The 23596-nt window shown below is 43.4% G+C and overlaps 1 protein-coding gene across 5 annotated transcripts in view; it reads right to left on the bottom strand.

Moving 5' to 3' along the window:
• The window catches only part of LOC122558312 (ataxin-1-like), a 43944-nt gene extending 21949 nt beyond the window's left edge, over positions 1 to 21995 (bottom strand). For 3 of the 5 annotated variants that reach the window (XM_043706736.2, XM_087995778.1, XM_087995777.1), the window contains exon 1: positions 21872 to 21995. The gene's annotated coding sequence lies outside the window, so the exon portion shown is untranslated. The remainder of the gene's footprint in view (positions 1 to 21871) is intronic. The other 2 variants (XM_087995776.1, XM_087995779.1) reach the window with 2 other exon arrangements.
• Positions 21996 to 23596: the final 1601 nt, after the last annotated feature.

Genomic DNA, 23596 nt, shown 5'->3' with positions numbered 1-23596 from the left:
GTTAGAATATTGCGTGCAATTCTGGTCTCCTTCCTATTGGAAAGATGTGAAACTTGAAAGGGTTTAGAAAAGATTTACAAGGATGTTGCCTGGGTTGGAGGATTTGAGCTATAGGGAGAGGCTTAACAGGCTGGGGCTGTTTTCCCTGGAGCGTCGGAGGCTGAGGGGTGACCTTATAGAGGTTTACAAAATTATGAGGGGCATGGATAGGATAAATAGACAAAGTCTTTTCCCTGGGGTCGGGGAGTCCAGAACTAGAGGGCATAGGTTTAGGGTGAGAGGGGAAAGACATAAAAGAGACCTAAGGAGCAACTTTTTCATGCAGAGGGTGGTACATGTATGGAATGAGCTACCAGAGGATGTGGTGGAGGCTGGTACAATTGCAACATTTAAGAGGCACTTGGGTGGGTATTATGCCCGAAACGTCGATTCTCCTGTTCCTTGGATGCTGCCTGACCTGCTGCGCTTTTCCAGCAACACATTTTCAGCTCTGATCTCCAGCATCTGCAGTCCTCACTTTCTCCCTGGGTATATGAATAGGAAGGGTTTGGAGGGATATGCTGGCAGGTGGGACTAGATTGGGTTAGGATATCTGGTCGGCATGGACAGGTTGGACCGAAGGGTCTGTTTCCATGCTGTACATCTCTATGACTTTAACTGTGTATAAGGGGCTCTTGTAAGAACTGTATTTCGGGATTCTGTTGCCACCTCAAACTTCAGCTCCTTAATTCAGAAACAACAAGTAGCACATTTCTGCCACTCACCGATTTCGGTCGTTATTTGAACATGATCCCACAAAATCATCTAACTTTTTCTGGGCTGCAATTTTAGCATTATTGGCTTTCTTGAACAGAACAGGCCCAAAATCCTTTTACTAACTTACTATGTACTTTGGGCTCACTGCTTCCCACTTCAAAACCCCACCACTGCCATCTCCCAAGTCGCCCAGCCCCTCCCAGCATCTCACTCCACTCACTCCCAACACCATCTCTTCCGCTGCCCCCTCTACCCCTGTCTCAACCCCCCCATCCCATTTCCCTCTTCCAATCCTTTCCCACTTGCTTCCTCCATCTCCCCAATTCCCCCGCTCCACCCTAAGCACCTAGCCACACCTCTCCCACTGCCTTTTCCTGAACACTTCACTTCATAGCTTCCCTTTCCCGTCACCTTTCCACACTCCTCTCCCAATCCTATTGGTTCCTCCCACTTGTTGACCTCCTCCTGGGAGGATGAGGGGGGAGTCGGGAAAGGTGATGCGAAGAGATGGCCAAATTTCAGAAATGGACCTGAACAGGGCAGCTAGCAGAAGAAATTGAAGAAAGTTGGGGAGAGTGGGACAGGGAGGAGAAATCAGGAGAACTGCCGTGCGAGAGAGTCAGGAAATCAGGAGAGTGTTGCAGTAAAGGACTGGAGAACAAGAGAGAGAGAGACGGAAATCAGGAGAGGCAGTGAGTGAGAATGGTTGAAGAGAATCAGAAGAATGGCAAGCAAGAGAGAATGAGGGGAATCGGGAGAGGCAGCAAGTGAAGGTGGTGTATGGGAGTCAGGAGGTCCAGCAAGCAGGAGAGAGTGTGTAAATCAGGAGAGCTTACAATGTAATTCTTCATGTATGTGCAGTAGCAATGCTAAAAATTAAAATTGGGCCATCACTATTCAAATCTACAAATTGCGCTAAAAATATACTATTAGAACGTGCTTCAGATAGAGGATACCTGCATAATGACAGTGGCTATCTTGTTTAGGAATGTGAGCTAATCTACAGTTGAAGAAATATATTTTGTTCCCCCATCACCAGATTTTCTCCCATTTCTCCTCATGCTGGAATAGTACATTTTGTAGTGGGAATCCTCCAGTACTTATTATAAATGGTCACTAGTCATGTTTCACTTTCTTTGAGATCATTGTTTTTCTATATTAAGCTGGAGAGGGTTCAGGAGAGTTTAACCAGGATGTTGCCAGGTATGGAAGGTTTAAGTAATAAAGGAAATAGAGATGTACAGCATGGAAACAGACCCTTCGGTCCAACCCCTCCATACAGACCAGATATCCCAACCCAATCTAGTCCTACCTGCCAGCACCCGGCCCATATCCCTCAAAACCCGTTTTCACTGGAGTGTGGAAGGTCCAGAGGCAACCTTATAGAAGTTTATAAGGTAATGAGAGGTATAGATAGAGTTAATGGTAGCTGTCTTTTCCCTAGAATGGGGGATTTCAAGACTAGGGGCACACTTTTAAGGTGAGAGGAGAGATTTAAAAAAGAAATGAGGGTCAAATTTTTTAAACAGAGGGTGGTTCATATGTGGAATGAGCCTCCAGAGGAAGTGGTACAATTACAATGTTTAAAAGACATTTAGATAAGTACATGACTAGGTATATTGGCCAGGAACAGGCAGGTGTGACAAGTTTAGTTTGTGATTATGTTCGGCATGGACTGGTTGGACCAAACAGTGTGTTTCCATGCTGTGTGACTCCATGACTCTAAGAACTGTCTCAAAATGTGCCCAATATTTCCATTAGGGAACATTCACTAACTTCAACCTCACCCTCCACAATCTCTTCTGTGGATCGGGGGTACTGAAGTTAATTATGGATTGTCTTTAGCATTCGAGTTTTTCTAGTCTACATAGCTCAGATCTGTTCCAAGCAAATATCTTCCTAAAGGAGAAACACTAGCTTTTGTGAATATAAATTATTTTGAATAAGAGCAACAACTTGAGAACCAAAAAGCTAATTGATGATAAGGTATTTCTAATAACTGGTGCCTGGCTGGAATTCCATATAATTCAACTCATACTGAATAAATTGTACTGACTTGACGCACTGAATATCAGAGGTATCAGTAATGCATTTTCTGATACCAGGGTATGACATTAAGAGATTCAAATATCTTAAACTGTGAGCAAATATTTCAACTTTTTTTTTAATAAAGCAGCTCCTAACTTAATATTTTCAGTGCAAATGGATTATTTTACAGAAAGGCAACATCCAAAATTAGCTAACTGATAGTTAGTGTGTTCTTCTACAACACTGTACCTTCAAGAATATTAAGGTTTTGTGATATAAAGATCAGACAATTTCATTTACAAAAGCTAGTTTGCAGCCAAATTCAAAAATAAGACATTGATAAATTATAGTTTGTATAAAAAAACACTTGATAAAACCAACTTGAATCTTCTAGTGTTAACCTCAACTGGGACTAAACCACACCATATATGAAGCTGTATTCACATACATCGGTCAAGAATCACCAGCTCTGCTCTTGCTGATAATAATCCACCATCTTAACTGTATCAAGCAACATTTAACCTCAAAAACCACTAAGCATCTCCAGCAACATATTTACAATGCATCTTAAAACAACTGTAAATAAAATTACAGTAGTTTACATTATTTTCAGAATCAATGAGTAAAATAAAACAAATCTTAATGCAGTCTAAATTCAAGGATCGCTTCATACCGATTGACATATGGTTAATTGTTCAGCTTGTAATTGCTAATGTACAGTACTTTTGCCACATGACTAATGTTTAAAATAAAAGAAAGAGTTTTCATTAATATACCACTTTTTACATATATTGGGCGTCCCAAAGTGCTTCACATTGCAAGCACTGCTATTTGTAGATAAATGTGTCAATGATGCCAGTTGATACTCCACTGAAGGAAACACTGCGTTTAGGTGAGACATTAAGCCACCTGCTCATGGATATGAGGAATCAACACCACTAAATTTTCTCCTAATTTCTCTCCATTTATGTTTAAGAGATCTTGATACGTGCCAATTTACTCACATTTATCTATATAATAGCAGTGGTCACTGTCAACAAGTCAGTCCACTTCCAAAAAAGGCTGTTAGAAAGTATTCTGATATTTTCTTCGTAAATCAAATCGGCATCGATGTCCATTAGGTTGAGACAGACATTGCAAACTGTTATGGACCAACTCTTCCTTAACAAGTTAGCAAAAAACTTTGTGAAATAGAGACAAGTAATAAGGTGTATTCTGTTTTACTTCCAATCTCCTCATGTCAAATGGAATATTGGGATTGGATAGGAAACAGCATGCAGCAGTTTGGCCTTGCATTCAATCGACCTGTTCAGATGTGTTATACCGCACCTCCAAGCCAGGAAGAACTTGAATCCAGACTTTCAAGCTAGAGGTTGGGACACTAATACTTCCAGCAAAGTCCCCTGCAATCTTTGCCTCTTTGTCTTGTTTTTCCTTTGGGGTGTATAAAATGCTTATCTTCTACCCAAAGTTGAAATGCACGAAAATGGTCCCTCACACTGGCTGTCTCTCTTCCTCACACTCACTTTCATACATATCTGATCAAGATTCGGAGTCAAACATTCATGTCAAGTCTTGCATGAACAGATACAAGGAAAAGCTCACTGTGTCATGAAACTATGGCTTCAATTCAAGCACGACATTCCTTCTGTGTAAGTATGACTTTTCCACCATTTTTGACAGACATACAGGACATATTTAGCAGCAGTATGTAGTAGATCACAATTAATTTTGTGCTGTGGATCCATAATTATCAGCTGAACTTGCCCAAACCACATTCTGTACAGCAGTCCATGCAGCTTGCAGAGTGTACACTTCTGCCATTTCATCTAGGCTGCATTCAAACCATCTGTTCAGCTGCAGCACCAGCTACTTTTCCCTCCCTTAAAACAAGTATTCAAGATAGTATGTAGGCAAAGGTGCCTCATATTATGTTACTCATGCTCTGCAGCCAAAGCTGCATTGTGTTGACTAGGATAGATCTGCTTGTGGTAACTAGCTTTGTTGAACTTCAGCCTTGTACTCAGAAGTTTCCAGAAAAAAAAAGAAAAATCCAGGCTATGGCAAATGAAGACATGAACAATTCAAAAGTTGACACTAGGAATAAGCTACTTGTTATGTTTGTCTCTGTACCATGCACTAAGAATTAAGGTCATGTTACTGCTGGAGAAGAATACACAACTGCAGTTTGTTCAGCCTGAGTATAAATAATAGTATACACTGAGACCTTGGGATATACTTTTTTTTATTTATTCATAGGATGTGAGCGTCATTGGCAAGGTAAACATTTATTGCCCATTCTTAACTGCCCTTGAGAGATCACAAGTATAATCACAAGTACTTTTAAAAATTAAACACTTTATAGTTTAACTGAAAAAAATGGCATCGTACTTTTGGGATACTAAATCACAGGAAGATCAATCAATCCTGAGCTAATCTCAGCTTGGGTGCCAGTGGTTATGCTGGTATTGGCCTCCCACAGACAGGATTGTCAATGATGGTGACCACTGTCCTCTGAGCATTCATGAAAATAAAAGCGGGTTAACAGGATTTGAGGGGATGCATCCTAGGACATTAAAGGAAGTAATTACACAGATAGTGGATGCACGGATAGTAATCCTTCAAGAATGCTTAGACGCTGGAAAAGTTCCAAAGCATTGGGAACTGCCAATGTAACACTTTTATTTACAAAGTGAAGGAGACAAAAATATAGATAACTATGGGCCAGTTAGTTTAACAGTTCGTCTGTATTGGGAAAATGTGAAAGTCTATTATAAAGGATGTAATAGCAGAGCATTTAGAAATAATGAAATAAGATGAGAGCCTATATGGTGTTGGAGGTAGTATATTAGCATGGATAGAGGATTGGCTAACTAATAAAACAGAGTTGGGAAAAGGGAGAATTTGTGCCCTTTGGCAGGACAAGAAATATTAAGTAAGTGGAGAAAGACTACAAAAAAACTACAGAACAGAAAGCTTACATTCAAGTTCAGTGGGTAATTGGGAAGACAAATCGAAAGTTGGCCATTATTTCAAAGGGAATAGAGTATAAAAATGTAGAGATGTTAAAACTATATAAGGCATTAGTCAGATCACACCAAGACCATGAACAGTTTTGGGTCCCTTTTCAAAGGAAAGATATACTGGCATTGGAATACTCCTACTTCAGTAATGCATAAACTTACAGAAGCTGCTATTAACTCTGCGACCATGCAATACCATAGAAGGTCTGGCTTAATTCAGATCAACGGTATGTCTTCTAGCATGGCAATTCCGCTGGTTCACTTGTTTCCATAGACTATTGGAATTGTGACCCTGAATACTTTGTAAATGTTTTGGTCATTTTCAAAGCCTATCATGGGGTCTAGCATAAAGGATTTCTTTATAGGTTAGTATCACAGTCGCTTTGCATCATACTGTATCTAATTTGTCGCAAATCTTGACATATACCATGGTTGAGCATTCCTCTCAGCTGCATCTGCAAACTGAGGATGCCCAAAGCTATATTCTCTTATCCTATTCCTTTTAGCTAATGATTTCCACATTTTGGGTGGCACAGCAGTTAGCACCACTGCCTCACAGTGCCAGGGATCCAGGTTTGATTCCAGCTTTGGGTGACTCCATGTATGGAGTTTGCACATTCTCCCCATGTCTGCTCCAGTTTCCACCCACAGTACAAAGCTGGGCAGGTCAGGTGATTTGGCCATGCTAAATTACCCCAGAATAAGGATGTGTAGGCTAGATGGATTAGCCATGGTAAATGCAGGGTTAAGGGGATTGGGAGTTGGGCCTGGGCGCCTGTATCTGTACTGTAGTGATTCTATGATTGTTTCAGTATCTCAACGCCAGTTCCACTAAGTCTCCAAAAAGTCCACTTTCTTAACATTGTTAGCGATGCATTTCACCCCTAAGCACTTAAATATCAATTCCTGATCCTTTTCACTGAAAGCAAGCTAGTGCTCTTCAATGTTTACTTTGTCTGGTTATAAAACTCTTCCAATGCAAACAAATTTCTGTTAACATCCCATGAACGTACTGTCACATACTGGTTTTTGTTCTGAAATAAAGCATAGCTCCAGAAATAGTGACAGGTTAGTCATATCTTATTAAACCCCCTCATATTGTCAGACTAAAAATATTTTCACATATTTTCCTTCAGTCAATAATGTCATTAAATTAATGTCAGAAAAAGGACTAGGATGATTGAAGTGGAAAGTGATAATTTAGAGCTAAGAGCTGGGTAATGTTTCAGATAACAGTTCTTTCCAGTGTGAAATGCTACTACTTCAAGATTTAAATTTTAAAATAAATGACATTAAAATATATACAAAGCACACACCTTGCATCACACAGGATACATATAGAATTTCTGAGGGAATTGGAAGAAATAACAGAGTTCAGTGAGTGAATGTGTTGCAGAGGATTGAAGAGTAACTAAACCCTGTTTCAACAGGGCAAGACATAAACTTGGGTAATTACAGACCAGTTAACTTAATGAAGACAGAAAAAAGATGGCTCCTGAGGGAGCTGTCAGCTTGAGGAAATATAAATATGAAGAAAGACTTGAAATACTGGGGCTGCTTTCATCAGTATAGAGAGATTTAAAATTCTCGTGGAATCAGACAAAGAAGGGTTGACGGCCGTTCAAGAAAATCTGTCACCCTGAACAGATTTGCAGTAGTTCCAGTCCCAATCTACATGACTGATACTTAATCTTCTCAGCAACTATGCACATTCAAGGACTACAGCCTTGTTAGCAACATCCAAATCCCAAGAACCAATATAAAATGAAATAGATAGAACTACACTGGAAATCTAAAATGAGAAGTCATTGACACAGGATTAAATGCAAGAGATATAGGAGAGAGCAAGAGATTTCCTTTTTGTATATAAGGTTCTAAGGTTGTGTAATGCACCACAGCATTTGTAATTAAAGCAGAAACCATACTGACTTAAAAGATTAGGTTCAATATACTTTTAGTGGAACGTGGAGGTACCAAAAGGCAATGGGAATGGAACAATCAAACGGTACTGCTCATGTGAGAGGTTGACACATGGCTAAAATGTCTTTTTATGTGTAATAATTTCTACCTAATGCAACACAAGGAATTTGTCATTAAATAGCACATAAAGCAGTAAAACATACCAAGATACTCAGCAGCGTAATCACACAAAATTGGATATTTACTTGAGATATTAGAGATTTAATTTGCTCTACTGACCTGCAAGAAATTAAATACCTCAGAAGTAAGGTGGTGTGTCTTAGTCTTATAGGTGGAATGTGGGAGGTTTACATGGCCATTTCCTTGCCATTCAGGGATGACTTACATATTCATCCAGAAATCAATAAGAACATTACAGTTGGAATTTGACTACTCCCCTATAGTTAGAGAAAACAATTTGCTCCAGATTTGACCATTAAGGGATAATTTGCATTACATTGTTTCTGGAGGTGGGGTGGTCTCTGCATTATATCTTGTGTGGCATGTGACTATGAGGGGGTGCTGAGGGGTGTCTTGTGAGTAGTACTAACTGTGATGTTGAGAGTTTTGTATAAAGGAATGACTGTTTCCTTTCTTCAGAGACAGCTTTTGCCACGACCCTGTAAGCTCTGCGAGATGTGTGTTAAAGGTTCCTCCAAAAAGGAACTGTATTGTGCTTAATAAATTTGGTTGCTTGTTCACAGAAGTTGATGTGTTGTAGTTGCATCAAACTTGTAAGAATCTCAAGAATAAATGAACCTAACATTTGGTGACAGCAGTGGGATTCAAACAGCTTCCAGGTGGACTGAATAAGTGATCGTCTGAGTGTCAGTTGTGTGAGACGGATGGGCCCACAACATAAGCTTCACCCTGATCTCTCTCTCTCTCTCTCTCTAAATCTACCACTCAGTTGACCACTCGTCCCCTCAGACTCTATGGTAACGAAATCTCTAAGGTAACTTTTGGACTTGCATGCTGATGAGTTTGCTTTCAGAATCATAAATTATTGGGAATTCGGGGGTTAAAGTCCTCTAGGTGAAAAGGAGTTAAAGTCCTCTACTGGTGAGGTTTGGGTTCAGGAGCATAGCGTAAAAAATCAACTAGGCAAAAGTGAGGACTGCAGATGCTGGAAACCAGAGTTTAGATCATAATGGTGCTGGAAAAGCACAGCATGTCAGGCAGCATCCGAGGAGCAGGAAAATCGACTTTTCTGATTCCTAATGAAGGGCTTTTGTCCGAAACATCGATTTTCCTGCTCCTCGGATGCTGCCTGACCTGCTGTGCTTTTCCAGCACCACTCTGATCTAAACCCCAGTAAAACATCACCGGCTATGTCTGTCTCTATCACCCTGCCGGAGACTGGTTGTTAAGAGGGGAGATCCCTCACAAAAAGGTCAGGACCCCGAAATGGGTGTGGAGACTAAAAGGCACTAGACTAGTATATAGAGATAGTCAGAAGTTCAGAACATAAAACAAAAATGGGACAAACGTTGGATAAGTCAGGAGTCGGGACCCCTTTGTATCAGTTATGCCATGATGACACCCAAAATGAGGAAAGGTTTAGGCATCTGTCAGCATGCTTAAATAAAAAGTTGGGAAATGAAATTTGGCCGCTGGAAGGAACTTGGGACATAGACAAATGTTTTAAGACAGAGGAGGCAATCGAGAAATGAGATAAGGGGACTAAATGAAAAACTTTAATATCCACATGAAGAAAGACTGCAGAGGAAATTACAAACAAATCTAAACAGACTAGCTGGGAGAATAATGCATGTCAAAGAGGGATTAGAGTGTGTGATAATATGGGAAACCCCAAGTCTTGGCAGGTGCTGAGGAGTCGGTGTGAGGATTGTGTTATGAGTAAAGGAAACCAGGAAAAATTGAGAAAGGAAAGACAGTAAGGAATCAGAGTTGAAATGTCAAGCTGAACTTTCAAGAGGGAATAAAATGGAATACCTCCTGCCATGTTTGGTCTGCCGATATCGTTCCAAAATAATGACACCGATGACCAGGAGGAGGATTGGCAAATTCGGTGTGGGGCCCCGCCATATCAACCCAGAGACCCTAATACCCCTGCCAGCACCCCACCACCTCAGCCAGTCTCAGAACCAGCAACTATTACCCCCACTCTACCCTCTGCTACCACCTGCCTGTCCACAACCTGATCCTCAGCCCCTGGGAAATGCTAACTATCCCCGTCCTGACCAGAACCAGATCTTGGAATGTTTCACCGACCCAGTCACCTTCAGAACCCAATCAAATACCCAGAGAGAGCAAGGGACTAGACCTTTTGAGAGGCATAGGGGACAGACAATTTATCCTATAACACTGACACAAACAGTAGTATTGAACATGACGAACATCACCATTACGACCACAAAGACAATGGGTAGCTCAGAAAGATGGTAAAAGGACCGGTCAATCCTAGTTCTTCCCACCAAAGAAGGGGAAGAATCCCCGTAAACACAGACTGAGACAGTTCCCTACTTGGATAGTCCCTAACCCGAACCCTGGAGTGGCAGGCGAGGCCACTATGCAAGTTTACACTCCTTGGAAACCCTGAGAGATGTGTTTAATTATGTCATATGCCCCAAACCAAAAAATAAGCCCCAAGGCTGAAAGACTGGAGCAACTGGGCTTGTATACCCTTGAGTTTAGAAGACTGAGAGGGGATCTGATTGAGACATATAAGATTATTAAAGGATTGGACACTCTGGAGGCAGGAAACATATTTCCGCTGATGGGCGAGTGCCGAACCACAGGACACAGCTTAAAAATACGGGTAGACCATTTAGGACAGAGATGAGGAGAAACTTCTTCACCCAGAGAGTGGTGGCTGTGTGGAATGCTCTGCCCCAGAGGGCAGTGGAGGCCCAGTCTCTGGATTCATTTAAGAAAGAGTTCGATAGAGCTCTCAAGGATTGTGGAATCAAGGGTTATGGAGATAAGGCAGGAACAGGATACTAATTAAGGATGATCAGCCATGATCATATTGAATGGTGGTGCAAGCTCGAAGGGCAGAATGGCCTACTCCTGCACCTATTGTCTATTGTCGAAGGATTTTATAGATTACATTTGGATCATGCCTATAATGTATTAGGCCATAATGTATCAGGATCTTTTCAGTTTGTGCTGTATGGCATCGGTCCCGAATAAGGGATCTCGATGGAAAACCCAGTTGGGAGGACATAATGACTGGGTAGCCTTTGCCGGTGCAATGCTCCAACCTGGGGACCAAATCCAGGCAATTACAGGGGCCCTGCAAAGAACCTTGCAACAACTGGTGGATATAACTAAAGTATTAGAGTGCAGCCCAAAGCAGGGGGAGGAAGGTTCACATTTCTGGGAATGGTTCTGTTCCACGTACACCACCTATGCAGGCGGCACTGCTTAAAATGCAGAGAATCCCTCACCCCAGTTTAATGCTCTCCTGTTGCAGAGTATTCCAGAAGGGGTTGCCACAGCTATTAGGACCAATAATTTGGATTGGCCAAACAACACCTGTCTACAAATGAAAAGGGCACTCACTACTGGAATAGCATTAAAGACTCTAAACAAACTACAGTAAAACATAAAATGGTACAGCGTCCTCCTAGTCAGCCCCGTCACAGGGGCTCTGTTGCTCCAGTTGTAGATCTGGTCAATGGATTTAGCTATGGGTATACTACTCACCCGGATGGCCCCAGTGCTCCTCTTTATCAGTCACCCTATGCCCCTTCACCCCCTTTCTGCAACCACAACAGACGCTCCCTGCTCCGTAGCGGCCTGCCCTGTCTGGCAATGCAAAGGTCAGCACAGGGCTGTTTTAACTGTGGTGCCAGGGATCATTGGCAGCAAAAATGCCTGTAGGTACAGTAACAACATAGACCCCAAAACAGGAGACAACCTTTCTCCACCAGTAACCCTTTCTCAGCCCGACTATCTGCCCTTCCAATTTACCCCATGTTGACCAACAACCCTGAGGATGAACCGTTGCTTGACCGTTGAGGGCAATGAAATCCCTTGACGATTGATACCAGCACCACAGCTTCAATGCTTGAAACCTCCTGTGTGCGCCAACACGGATTTAGACTCTCACCCACCTTTATGAACCTTAGTGCCTTAACCAGGAAGGAAAGACCATATTCCCTGACAGAATCACTAACTGTTCAATTTGGCCTCCAAACCTGTACTGTCCAATTTGCACAAACCCCTGATTTAGGGATTAACCTAACAGGAAGGGATTTGTTGTGTTCCCTCGATATTCTTTGCGTTAACAACGGCATCTCCATTAAAAACACTCTCACAAAGAGACAATTTTGGATCTATTGCGCCCCCCTCCGAACGGTGGGCTGTTGATTTGAGGCCAGAGGAGTTTATTCCTGCCCTGCAGGCCCCCAATCCCTATGTAACCCTTTGCTACAATTCCACTGGAGCTTCCACTGAGCTGGCAGCCACCTTTGCTCCCTTCCTAGGATCGACTGTCATTATTACCATTATAGGCAAGGAGAAATCAGCCCTCTTCGTGGATGTGCTAGTCTACCTATGGCATCAATCAGGATTGGTTTCTTCCCATATTGCCTTGACTGTGAACAAGGAATATAAAAGCTAAGGCTCTGGGAATCTTAGCACACCGTTTACAGCAGCAGTCAGACCCCAGTGTCACTGACATTCCACAACAGCTGACTGAGGGGAATTTGACTAATTATTCAAGCCTTTTCACTCTAGCGGGCATACTTTGCCACCATCAACCCCAACACAATCCCTCGGAAGAACCCCTTTCCAGATCTCTGGTCGGTCTCTTAGCATGAACTAGCCCCATAGAGGCTATAAAAATCCAGATTATACCAGGGACGAAACTGCCTTCAGTACCCCCTAAGACCAGAAGCAATAGAAGGGATATCAACCTTGATAGATTCATTCCTCCAACAACGCGTTCTAGTCCCCTGCCAATCACCCTGCAACACCCACATTCTACCTGGTCCAAAGCTAGGATGCCCAGAATGGAGATTAGTACAGGATCTCAGGCAGACGAATAGAATAGTCCAGCCTTTACACCCAGTCGTGCCAAACCCTGCTATGATTCTTAGCAGCATCCCCGCTAGCCCCTGTATTTTCACCCTGTTGACCTACAGCATGCTTTCTTAGCTCTCCCTCTAGCAGCAGATTGTTAATATTCGTTCGCCTTTACCTTCAAAGGTCAGCAGTACATGTGGATGCACCTCCCTCAGGGATTTGTCCATTTGCCTACTTTATTCTCCCAGGTATTGCACCAGCAGCTTTCGGAGCTTCAGCTGCTGAGTGGCTCCACCATTGCCCAATATGTTGATGACCTGCTCCTGGCTAGCCCTTCGGAATCTGCTAACATCACAGATCCCAACTGTCTCCTGAATGTCTTCCATACTTGGGGCTTCATCATACCAGCCAGCAAGATTCAACGCACCCAGTGCCGAGTCACATTCCTGGGAACCTTGCTCAGTGTTTCTGACCGACAGTTAATCCTGGAACTTATCACACCCATTCTAGCGACCCTTCTGCCTACAGGCGCCAAGCAAATGCATACCTTCTTAAGCCTAGTTAACTACTGCCGACAGTGGCTCCTAACAGTTAACCCCTTTGGCCTCAAGCAAGGCTTCAAGCACCTTCACCTTAAATGAAGAACAAAAGTCAGCTTTCACTGAATTAAAAACAGCCCTTGCCAGCGCCCCAGCATCGGAAAACCATTGTACAACAGGCCCTTCCAGTTGTATGCCAGCATCCTAGAAGGCTGTGCAACTTCTGCTTTAACCCAAACCCAGGGGGATCGCAAGAAACCTGTGGCCTACTACTCAACTCGCCTTGACCCTGTCACCATGGGCCTCCCACCCTGCTCACAAATTCTCCCAGCTATCTACTCCCTTGTAATGACTACTTTCAATAGTATTCTTCAAAAATCCCCAACTACCTACCTGTCACATGCCATTGTAGCCCTCGACTTCTCATCAGGCGCAACATCATACACAAGCTTGACTTAGAGGAGAAAGTGAGGACTGCAGATGCTGGAGATCAGAGCTGAAAATGTGTTGCTGGAAAAGCGCAGCAGGTCAGGCAGCATCCAAGGAACAGGAGAAGAAGAGCTTATGCCCGAAACGTCCATTCTCCTGTTCCTTGGATGCTGCCTGACTTGCTGCGCTTTTCCAGCAACACATTTTCAGCACAAGCTTGACTTAGCCATTATGAAGTAGCTCTTCTCAATAGCCCCCGTTCTGACCTTCTCCTACCGCTCACCTGTGAACCCGACAACACTCCTGAGTACCCCAAGAGGAGCTTTCAGAACACCGCCCATGACTGCCTTTTGTACAACCACTTCTTAATCTCCCCTTGACCAGACCTTGTAGATGCCCCATTACCCCCACCGGATTTTACCCTCTTTGTGGATGGTAGTTCTTCGATATTACCCTTAGAAGTTCCCCTTTCAAGATACACAGTCACCTTGGAATTGGCCTCCTTCGATCCCCCAGTATCTGCTCAGAAAGCAGAACTCTTTGCTCTAACATGGGCTTGTATCCTGACCACAGGAAAATCAGTAAATCTATATACGGATAAGCGATACACTTTTGGCGCAGCCCATGACTTCGGACAGCTATGGTCACAACATGGATTTCGGACCTCCTCAGGGACACCTATTGTCCAAAATCTCTTCAAAGTCATCCTCCTCTCCAAAAAATTGGCCATAATCAAATGTGCTGCCCATGTAATGGACCTAAGGACATCAGCAATGGCAATGCCAGAGCTGATCAAGCTGCCAGAGACGCGGTGACAGCTCGCAATTCTATTGTGTCCTCTATGAACTGGCAGGCACTAAATCGATCACCTGCCTCAAAACTAACAGACATACCAGACACTGTTACTGTGCAGCGTTTGCAGGGGTCTCCCCTGACCCAGAAAAACAAAGATGGAAGACGCATGGGTGTTCGCACTCTGCTTCAAAAGGCCTCTGGATTCTCCCCAGTTGGCCAAGTATGTATAGCTGATGTTTTATTACCAGTGTTTATTGACTGTCTTCATACTGACACCCATCTTGGCAAGGAGGGAATGAGTAATATTATATTGCATACCCCCGACTGGCTGAAGCAGCCCAAAAGCGTGTCAAATGATGTTTAATATGTCAGCAAAACATTACCAGTCAAGGGATGCAGTGCGTAACAGGGAGAACACCCTTGTCAGGTGGTGCATTCGATTGTATCCAGCTTGATTTCATTGAACTGCCACGCATACATTGTATTGCCTTGTTATTATTGACTTATCTAGTAGATGGATCGAAGCTTTTCTGATCACTAATAATAAAGTCTCAACGGTGGTAAAATTACTCCTGACAGCGATCATACTGAGGTATGGTGTGCCTCGGCAGCTTAGTTCAGACAATGGCCCCCATTTTGTAGGGAAAATCAACAAAGAGCTACGTGAGACGCTGCATATCCAGCAGCAATTCCATTGCGCTTACCACCCTCTGGCAGCAGGAATATGGAAAGAGCAAACAGGACTCTTAAAACCAAACTAACTAAGTTAATGTCTGAAACAGGCCTCAACTGGTTGAATGTCTTGCCTTTAGCCCTGTATCACATGAAGATTACTCCACACTCAACCACTGGGCTATTGGCAGCCAAAATAATTTATGGCTGACCCAGTAGGACCCCTTGGGATGCAAACGCAGACCCACCCACCCATGTAGACTTAAATATTATGGAAGAGGAAATCCAAAGATACTTTCATCAGCTAGCATCGTCTCAAGAGTTTCTCCATTCACAGGTAAAGGACGCCTTCGGACCACCGCCTACCCCTCCACAACCTGATCCGATGGATTCAATCAGCTCCCCAGTCATGTGCAAGAAAAGTGAAGAAGCTAACAACGGTGAAGAGGAGGTCTGTTTGTTTTTTGTCAGTGGCCTTCCTACGGATATTAAACCACGTCAGCTTTACCTTCTTTTCGATATTTAAAGGAATATGAAGGCTTCCTGATCAAGCTAACATCACAACAGCCAGTTGGCTGTTACACTTAACAGCAGAGTGGGAGCAGAAGCAGCAAAGAATGCTGCGTTCACCTAGCCTGCTGCTACTGCAGCCGCTGCACTACATGGCCAGATGCGCTGGTATCCTCGATCTGAAGAGTCTCCGCAAGGATGAATGTCTCGTCAGTTTTGTGAAGTCTTTAACTTCCGTTATCCAAGAATTCGGATTTCTCTGTGGAGTGGTGTGCAAGGGCCGACTGAACTTTATTTTCAAGTTGGACTTTCCTGAAGGAGATCTTGGATAACTGGCTCGTTTCTACTCAACTTGGAGGGGATGGAGTGGTCACTATGGACGGTGGATTTAAGAACTTCACTGGTGAACTTTTTTTCCCACATAGGAGGATCCTATCTACTGCGTGGACTAGTAATTTTTGTTATGTCAATAACATGCTTAAGTACTGGCTATAAGATTCTTATGAACAAATTGGTAGTGCCTTTCTCATCCCACATCTAGGTGGTTATCATGGAATGATAAAAGAAGGGAATGAGATATTAAAGAGTTAAATTGCTCTGTGGATCTGCAAGAAATTGAATGCCCCGGGGGGGGGGTAAAGTGGTTTGTCTTCGTCTTACAGGCGGAATGTGGGAAGTTTACATGGCCATTTTCATCCAGAAATCAATAACAACAATATACAGTTGGAATTTGACTACTCCCCTATAGTTAGAAAAAACAATATGCAACAGATTTGACCATTAAGGGATGATTTGTATTACACTGTTTCTGAGGGGTGCCTTGTGGGCAGTCCTAACTGTGATGTTGAGAGTTTTGTATAAAGACTGGTTCCTTTGTTTAGGGACAACTTTTGCCACAACCCCGTAGCTCTGCAAGGTGTGTGTTAAAGGTTCCTCCAGAAAGCTTGTGCTGTACTGTGCTTAATAAATTTGGTTGCTTGTTCAGAGGTTGGTGTGTTGTAGTTGCATCAAGTATGTAAGAAGAGTAGAAGAACCTAACACAGTCACATAAGAGATTTAAGAACAGATGAAGAGTAGGTTAACAGGAGTATCTTAAAGCATTTAAAAGAGGGAGAGAGAAGAAGGAGTTTTTTTCTTCCATGGAATATAGGCATCGCTGGCATTTGTTGCTCAGCCCTAATTGTGCCACTTCAAAGGGCACTTAGAAGTCAAGCACATTTTTTTGGGTCAGGAATTACATCTAGACCAGACAAGGTAAGGACAGCAAACTTCCTCCCATTTGTGGGTGGTCATTCGTGAACCAGATGAGTTCGACAACAATTGACAATGGTTATATGGTTACCATGAGACCATAAGAAATACAAACAGAAGTAGGCTGTTTGACACCTCAAGCCTACACTGAAACACTATAGGATCATGACTGATCCAACTGTTCTTACGCCCACTTTCCTTAACCCTACTGATCAAGAATTAACATTCCAGAGTCCAAGGCCTGGGCAGCTGAAAGCATAGAGGTAAAAACAATGACTGCAGATGCTGGAAACCAGATTCTGGATTAGTGGTGCTGGAAGAGCACAGCAATTCAGGCAGCATCCGAGGACAGGCAAAATCGACGTTTCGGGCAAAAGCCCTTCATCAGGAATAAAGGCAGAGAGCCTGAAGCATGGAGAGATAAGCTAGAGGAGGGTGGGGGTGGGGAGAGAGTAGCATAGAGTACAATAGGTCAGTGGGGAAGGAGATGAAGGTGATAGGTCAGGGAAGAGAGGGTGGAGTAGATAGGTGGAAAAGGAGCTGGGCAGGTCGGACAAGTCCGGACAAGTCGAGTTGCTGGAGGTTAGAAACTAGGATGAGGTGGGGGAAGGGGAAATGAGGAAACTGTTGAAATCCACATTGATGCCCTGGGGTTGAAGTGTTCCGAGGCGGAAGATGAGGCGTTCTTCCTCCAGGCGTCTGGTGAGGGAGCGGCGGTGGAGGAGGCCCAGCACCTCCATATCCTCGGCAGAGTGGGAGGGGGAGTTGAAATGTTGAGCCACTGGGCGATTTGGTTGATTGATGTGGGTGTCTCTGAGATGTTCCCTAAAGCGCTCTGCTAGGAGGCGCCCAGTCTCCCCAATGTAGAGGAGACCACATCGGGAGCAACGGATACAATAGATGATATTAGTGGATGTGCAGGTAAAACTTTGATGGATGTGGAAGGCTCCTTTAGGGCCTTGGATGGAGGTGAGGGAGGAGGTGTGGGCACAGGTTTTACAGTTCCTGCGGTGGCAGGGGAAAGTGCCAGGATGGGAGGGTGGGTCGTAGGGGGGCGTGGACCTGACCAGGTAGTCACGGAGGGAACGGTCTTTGCGGAAGGCGGAGAGGAGTGGGGAGGGAAATATATCCCTGGTGGTGGGGTCTGTTTGGAGGTGGCGGAAATGTTGGCGGATGATTTGGTTTATGCGAAGGTTGGTAGGGTGGAAGGTGAGCACCAGGGGCATTCTGTCCTTGTTGCGGTTGGAGGGGTTGGGTCTGAGGGCGGAGGTGCGGGATGTGCCTCACCTCCATCCAAGGCCCTAAAGGAGCCTTCCACATCCATCAAAGTTTTACCTGCACATCCACTAATATCATCTATTGTATCCGTTGCTCCCGATGCGGTCTCCTCTACATTGGGGAGACTGGGCGCCTCCTAGCAGAGCGCTTTAGGGAACATCTCAGAGACACCCGCATCAATCAACTAAATCGCCCAGTGGCTCAACATTTCAACTACCCCTCCCACTCTGCCGAGGATATGGAGGTGCTGGGCCTCCTCCACCGCCGCTCCCTCACCACCAGACGCCTGGAGGAAGAACGCCTCATCTTCCGCCTCGGAACACTTCAACCCCAGGGCATCAATGTGGATTTCAACAGTTTCCTCATTTCCCCTTCCCCCACCTCATCCTAGTTTCTAACCTCCAGCAACTCGACTTGTCCGGACTTGTCCGACCTGCCCAGCTCCTTTTCCACCTATCTACTCCACCCTCTCTTCCCTGACCTTCATCTCCTTCCCCACTGACCTATTGTACTCCATGCTACTCTCTCCCCACCCCCACCCTCCTCTACCTTATCTCTCCACGCTTCAGGCTCTCTGCCTTTATTCCTAATGAAGGGCTTTTGCCCGAAACATCGATTTTGCCTGTCCTCGGATGCTGCCTGAATTGCTGTGCTCTTCCAGCACCACTAATCCAGCTGAAAGCATAGGCCATCAGTGCTGGAGCAATTAAATTCAGGGATGTGCAAAAGATCTTAAGAGGATTGGTAGAAATTATCAGGATGGAAATGAAAGATTTGCATTTGTACGGCATCTTCAAAGCACTTGACAGACAATTAAGTACTTTACTGAAGTGTAAACATGGTTTTAATGTAGGAAACATGACAGTCAGTATGCAATCAGCAAACTCCTACAGACACCAATTTGATAATCACCTGATAACCTGCTTTTCACTAATTTGACAGAGATAAATATTAACCAGGACAAAGGAAAAAACTCTCCATGTCTTTGAAATAGGTTCATGGGATCTTTCACATTCACACAAAAAGCAAATGGGGGACTTGGTTTAACATCTCATCTGAAAGTCAGCATCTCCAACTGTGCATTGTTCTCTCAGTACTGCAGTGGAGTGTTAGCATAGGTTTTCATGCTCAAGCACTGGAATGGCACTTTAGCCCAGAACATTGTGATTCAGAGATGAGTCCACTACCAGATAATCCACAGCTGACAAATAAGAATGGGGGTGGGGGTTGCAATGATAATTAAAACAAGGATTAGAGTTTAAAAATTAAATGTTACTGTATGGATGTGAAAACATAAAACAGTATTAGGAAATAAGTTGCAGAGTTTTGCTGAGGTTGGAACAAGGGCTGTTAGCTAGGAGACAATTTGAATAAACAACTCTAGCAGTAACAAAGGTAAGGATGAATATCTAAACAGTAGATTAACTGAAGCAGAGATGGAAATGGGTGATGTTACAAAGACAAAAGTACGTAATCTTTTTGATGAAACATATACATGGTCAGAAACTCATCTTGAAGTTTAAAATATAACCAAAGGGTTGTGAATGATAAGATATTAACAATCAAGAGGGGATGAAGTTGGTGCAAGGTACCAAACATAATGACATTGGTCTTCTCAATATTTAAAATGGATATTGGAAAAGCAATGTGTCAAATCCAACAGAGCAAATGGATTAAGTGCTCAGTATTGTTAACATTTATATGAAAACTAAAGCACATTTTCAGATGAAGCCATCAAGATGCAGCATGTAGATGAAAAATCAGAAGATAACCAAGGATACCCTGACACATTGCAGAAATAAACGGATGAGGAGGATAAAAAGCCATTGCTCTGGAACTTTATCGTGCCCTAAGAGATCTGAATGTGCTAACTTGTACGTGATAAAATCAAGACAAATGGTTGTTGCTTTCTAAATTATACTTTCCAATTATTCCACTTCAAAATTATATGACACATTGTTCATTCTTGTCCTACAAATAATTGGGATAAGAAAATAGGAGTTATGGTTAGTAAGCTTGCAGATTACACCAAAATTGGAGGTATAGTGGACAATGAAGAAGGTTACCTGAGAGCACAACAGGACCTTGTTCAGATGGGCCAATAGGCTGAGTGGCAGATGAAGTTTAATTTAGATAAATGTGAGGTGCTGCATTTTGGAAAGGCATATCAGGGCAAGACTTTATACACTAAGTGGGAAAGCCCTGGGGAGCATTGCTGAACAAAGACCTTGAAATGAGGGTTCAGAGTTCCTTGTAAGTGGAGTGGATAGGATAGTGAAGGTGGTGTTTGGTATGCTTGCCTTTATTGCTCAGTGCACTGAGTATGGGATTTGGGAGGTCATTGGTTAGGCCACTACTGGAATACTGCATGTAATCCTGGTCTCCTTGCTTTAGGAATAATGTTGTGAAATTTGAAAGGGTTCAGAAAAGATTTACAACGATGTTGCCAGGGTTGGGGGGGTTTGGCTTTAGGGAGAGGCTCAATAGACTATCTTCCCTCGAGCGTCAGAAGCTGAGAACTGACCTTATTGAGGTTTATAAAATCATGAGGGGCATGGACAAGGTATTGCCCCTGGCATGAGGAACTCTAAAACTAAAGGTCATAGGTTTAAAGTTGAGAGGAGAAATATTTAAAATGGACCCAAGGGCAACTTTTTCACACAGAGGGTGGTGTATGTATGCACTGAGCTTCCAGAGGAGGTGGTGGAGGGTGGTACAATTACAACATTTAGACTCAATGTCATGCCAACCAGGTTTCCTAATCTAATCTAGTCCCATTTGTCAGCACTTGACCCATATCCCTGTAAACCCTTCCTATTCATATACCCATCCAGATGCCTTTTAAATGTTGCAATTGTACCATTCTTCACACTTTCTCTGCAGCTCAATTCTTACAAAGGCATCTCGTTAGGTGATATGAATAGGAAGGGTTTAGAGGGATACAGACCAAATACTGGGAAATGGAAGTGATCAATTTATTTAGGATATGTGGACGAAATGGACGAGTCAGACCAACGGGTCTGTTTTCATGCTATATATCTCGATGACTCTAAATGTCAGGTTTTTGAAGACAAAGTTACGGTGCACACTATTCACTCAGTCATTCTCTGGTACAAGTGGCCAAACATGTTAGGCGACACTGTAAATGTCAGTTAGCTTTTCCTCAAATTCAGTCCTCATAGGTCACCAATATGCATGCCCCATCAAAAAGGCAGATCAGGCTAAATTTTCTCTTGCATGTTCTAAGGCCAATGATGGTGCTCTCTTACAAACAATTCAGTTTTGCACAAATTAGAAATCAAGCATGGTACCTTCCTGGATTTTACAATACAAAACTACCCTGTCCAGCTTGCCCAGAAACAATGTAATCAGGAGATCATCGTGGGGGATCTCCTTTAAATGATGTCAGCATCATTTAGAGAAAAATCACAACACTCAAGCCAGTTTCTTTATGCAGTATACTGAAAGAATGATCAACCACTATCCCCTAACCTTAACTAAAGAAAAGCAGCATTTCTCAAATTTAAAAGTAAAACCACTGTCAGGCCCAGCAGGAAACTGGATTCTTCCCACAGGTTTCTAAACTTCAGCAAAACAGGCTGGAAGATCCCATTCTTTAGCTACTCTTTCTTTTACCTGCAAATTTCATCCTGATTCCAGCAACTTCCGCGAATTCATGGGCTTTTCCCTTTCCGACGAGTCTTATATTTCCTTTCACCTGAAAATTAGAAACTCAACAGCAAAAAAACTTTACAGCGACAAACACCACAGCGCAGGCTGATGGCGTCACTCAAAGCGTCCGCCTGCGAACCGTCACAGCGGTCCTCCAGTTACAGCGCCCCCTCTGCATGGGAGGGAGGAGTGCTCGGAAACTGCAGACTGTGACAGAACCCTTAGAACTGTTCGAGGAAACAACCTTTGCACCCCATCCCCAAATAAAAGAAGGCGAATAAAAGCAGAAAGTACTGGGGAAGATCAGTAGTGCTGGTAGCATCTGTAAAAAAGAGAGAAACAGAGCTTACAGTCCGGAATTACCCTTTTTCAGAACTTCAAGTTAACCTGTTCCCTCTCCAAGATACTTGGAAGATCGGGTAGAGGGAATGGGTCTGGGAAGGTCTCTTCGGAGGGTCGGTATGAACTTGTTGGATTAGAGTGGTGCTGGAAAAGCACAGCAGTTCAGGCAGCATCCGAGGAGTAGGAAAATCGACGTTTCGGGCAAAAGCTCCCCATCAGGACTACAGGCAAAGTGCCTGAAGGTTGGAGAGATAAATGAGAAGAAGGTGGGGGTGGGCAGAAAGTAGCATATGTCCTGGGTCTCCTCCACCGCCGCTCCCCCACCACCCGACGCCCGGAGGAAGAACACCCCAACCCCAGGGCACCAATGCGGACCCCACCAGCCTCCCCAACCCACCCCAGCTCCAAACCTCAACTTGTTGGGTCGAAGAGCCTGTTTCCAAGCTGTAGGGATTCTATTATTCTATGCTACCTGATCTGCTGAGTTTTTTTCCAGCAATTTCTTTTGTAGTTTAGAATTGCAGCATCCGCTGAATTTTGTTTTCGTTTAATTTAAGGATCATTGTAGAATTGGGCCGGTACCGGAAAGGGTGTTCAGTGAGGTAAGGACAGGGAAGCAGAGATATCGTTTCTGACCGATGATCTTCTATCAGAACTGAAAACAGTTAGAAACGTAATACATTGTGGGCAACCAAGGAGATGTCCGAAATGCCAGGTGCCACCAGGAAACGAATATTTTGCTTCACTTTAAACATTGCAAAGGAACCATTTCTTGTGCAATAGAGTGATAGATTCTTCAGTCACTCTCAACACCGTCTCCCATTCCTATAGCTCTTTTTGGCAGCAGATGCGATACCCATTCTTTTTAATTATTAATACACCAACACTTTTCTCCACCGGAAGCACTGATTCACTTGTTTTTTTTTAATTTAGTGTTAGCATTACTCCTCCTTAACTGTCCTTGCACCGTGAAATCTTTTGTCATTTAATCTCTCCTGCCTTCCACGATCACAGAATGTGCCTTTGTACTTTTTTCCCATCGTCTCCTTTTCTCGTATTTACTATTGCATCTCAATTTTTACCCCATTCCAATGAAAGAAACTCGACTTAAAATTTTAATTTTCTGCGCAGATGCTGCCAGATTTGAGTTTGTTTTTCTTTTTTTCTGTTTTTATTACACTAATCACAAATGCGTTTTCCAAGAGTTGAAAAATAACTTTTTGGTCTGAATTTAATGCCGATTTAAATAAATAAATGTGCTGTCAAAATATATTTATAATTCTGATCCATTAAGCAATATTTTGTGTCTTCAATTAAACTTCCTGGACACCAAAACCATTTATAAAT

The sequence above is a fragment of the Chiloscyllium plagiosum genome, unplaced genomic scaffold, assembly GCF_037043375.1.
Source record: "Chiloscyllium plagiosum isolate Xiang-an unplaced genomic scaffold, Cpla_swu_hap1 HiC_scaffold_17, whole genome shotgun sequence".
Classification (NCBI taxonomy): Eukaryota; Metazoa; Chordata; class Chondrichthyes; order Orectolobiformes; family Hemiscylliidae; genus Chiloscyllium; species Chiloscyllium plagiosum.
Note: the sequence above shows the minus strand (reverse complement) of the source record. Positions and strands in the feature narration are given on the sequence as shown.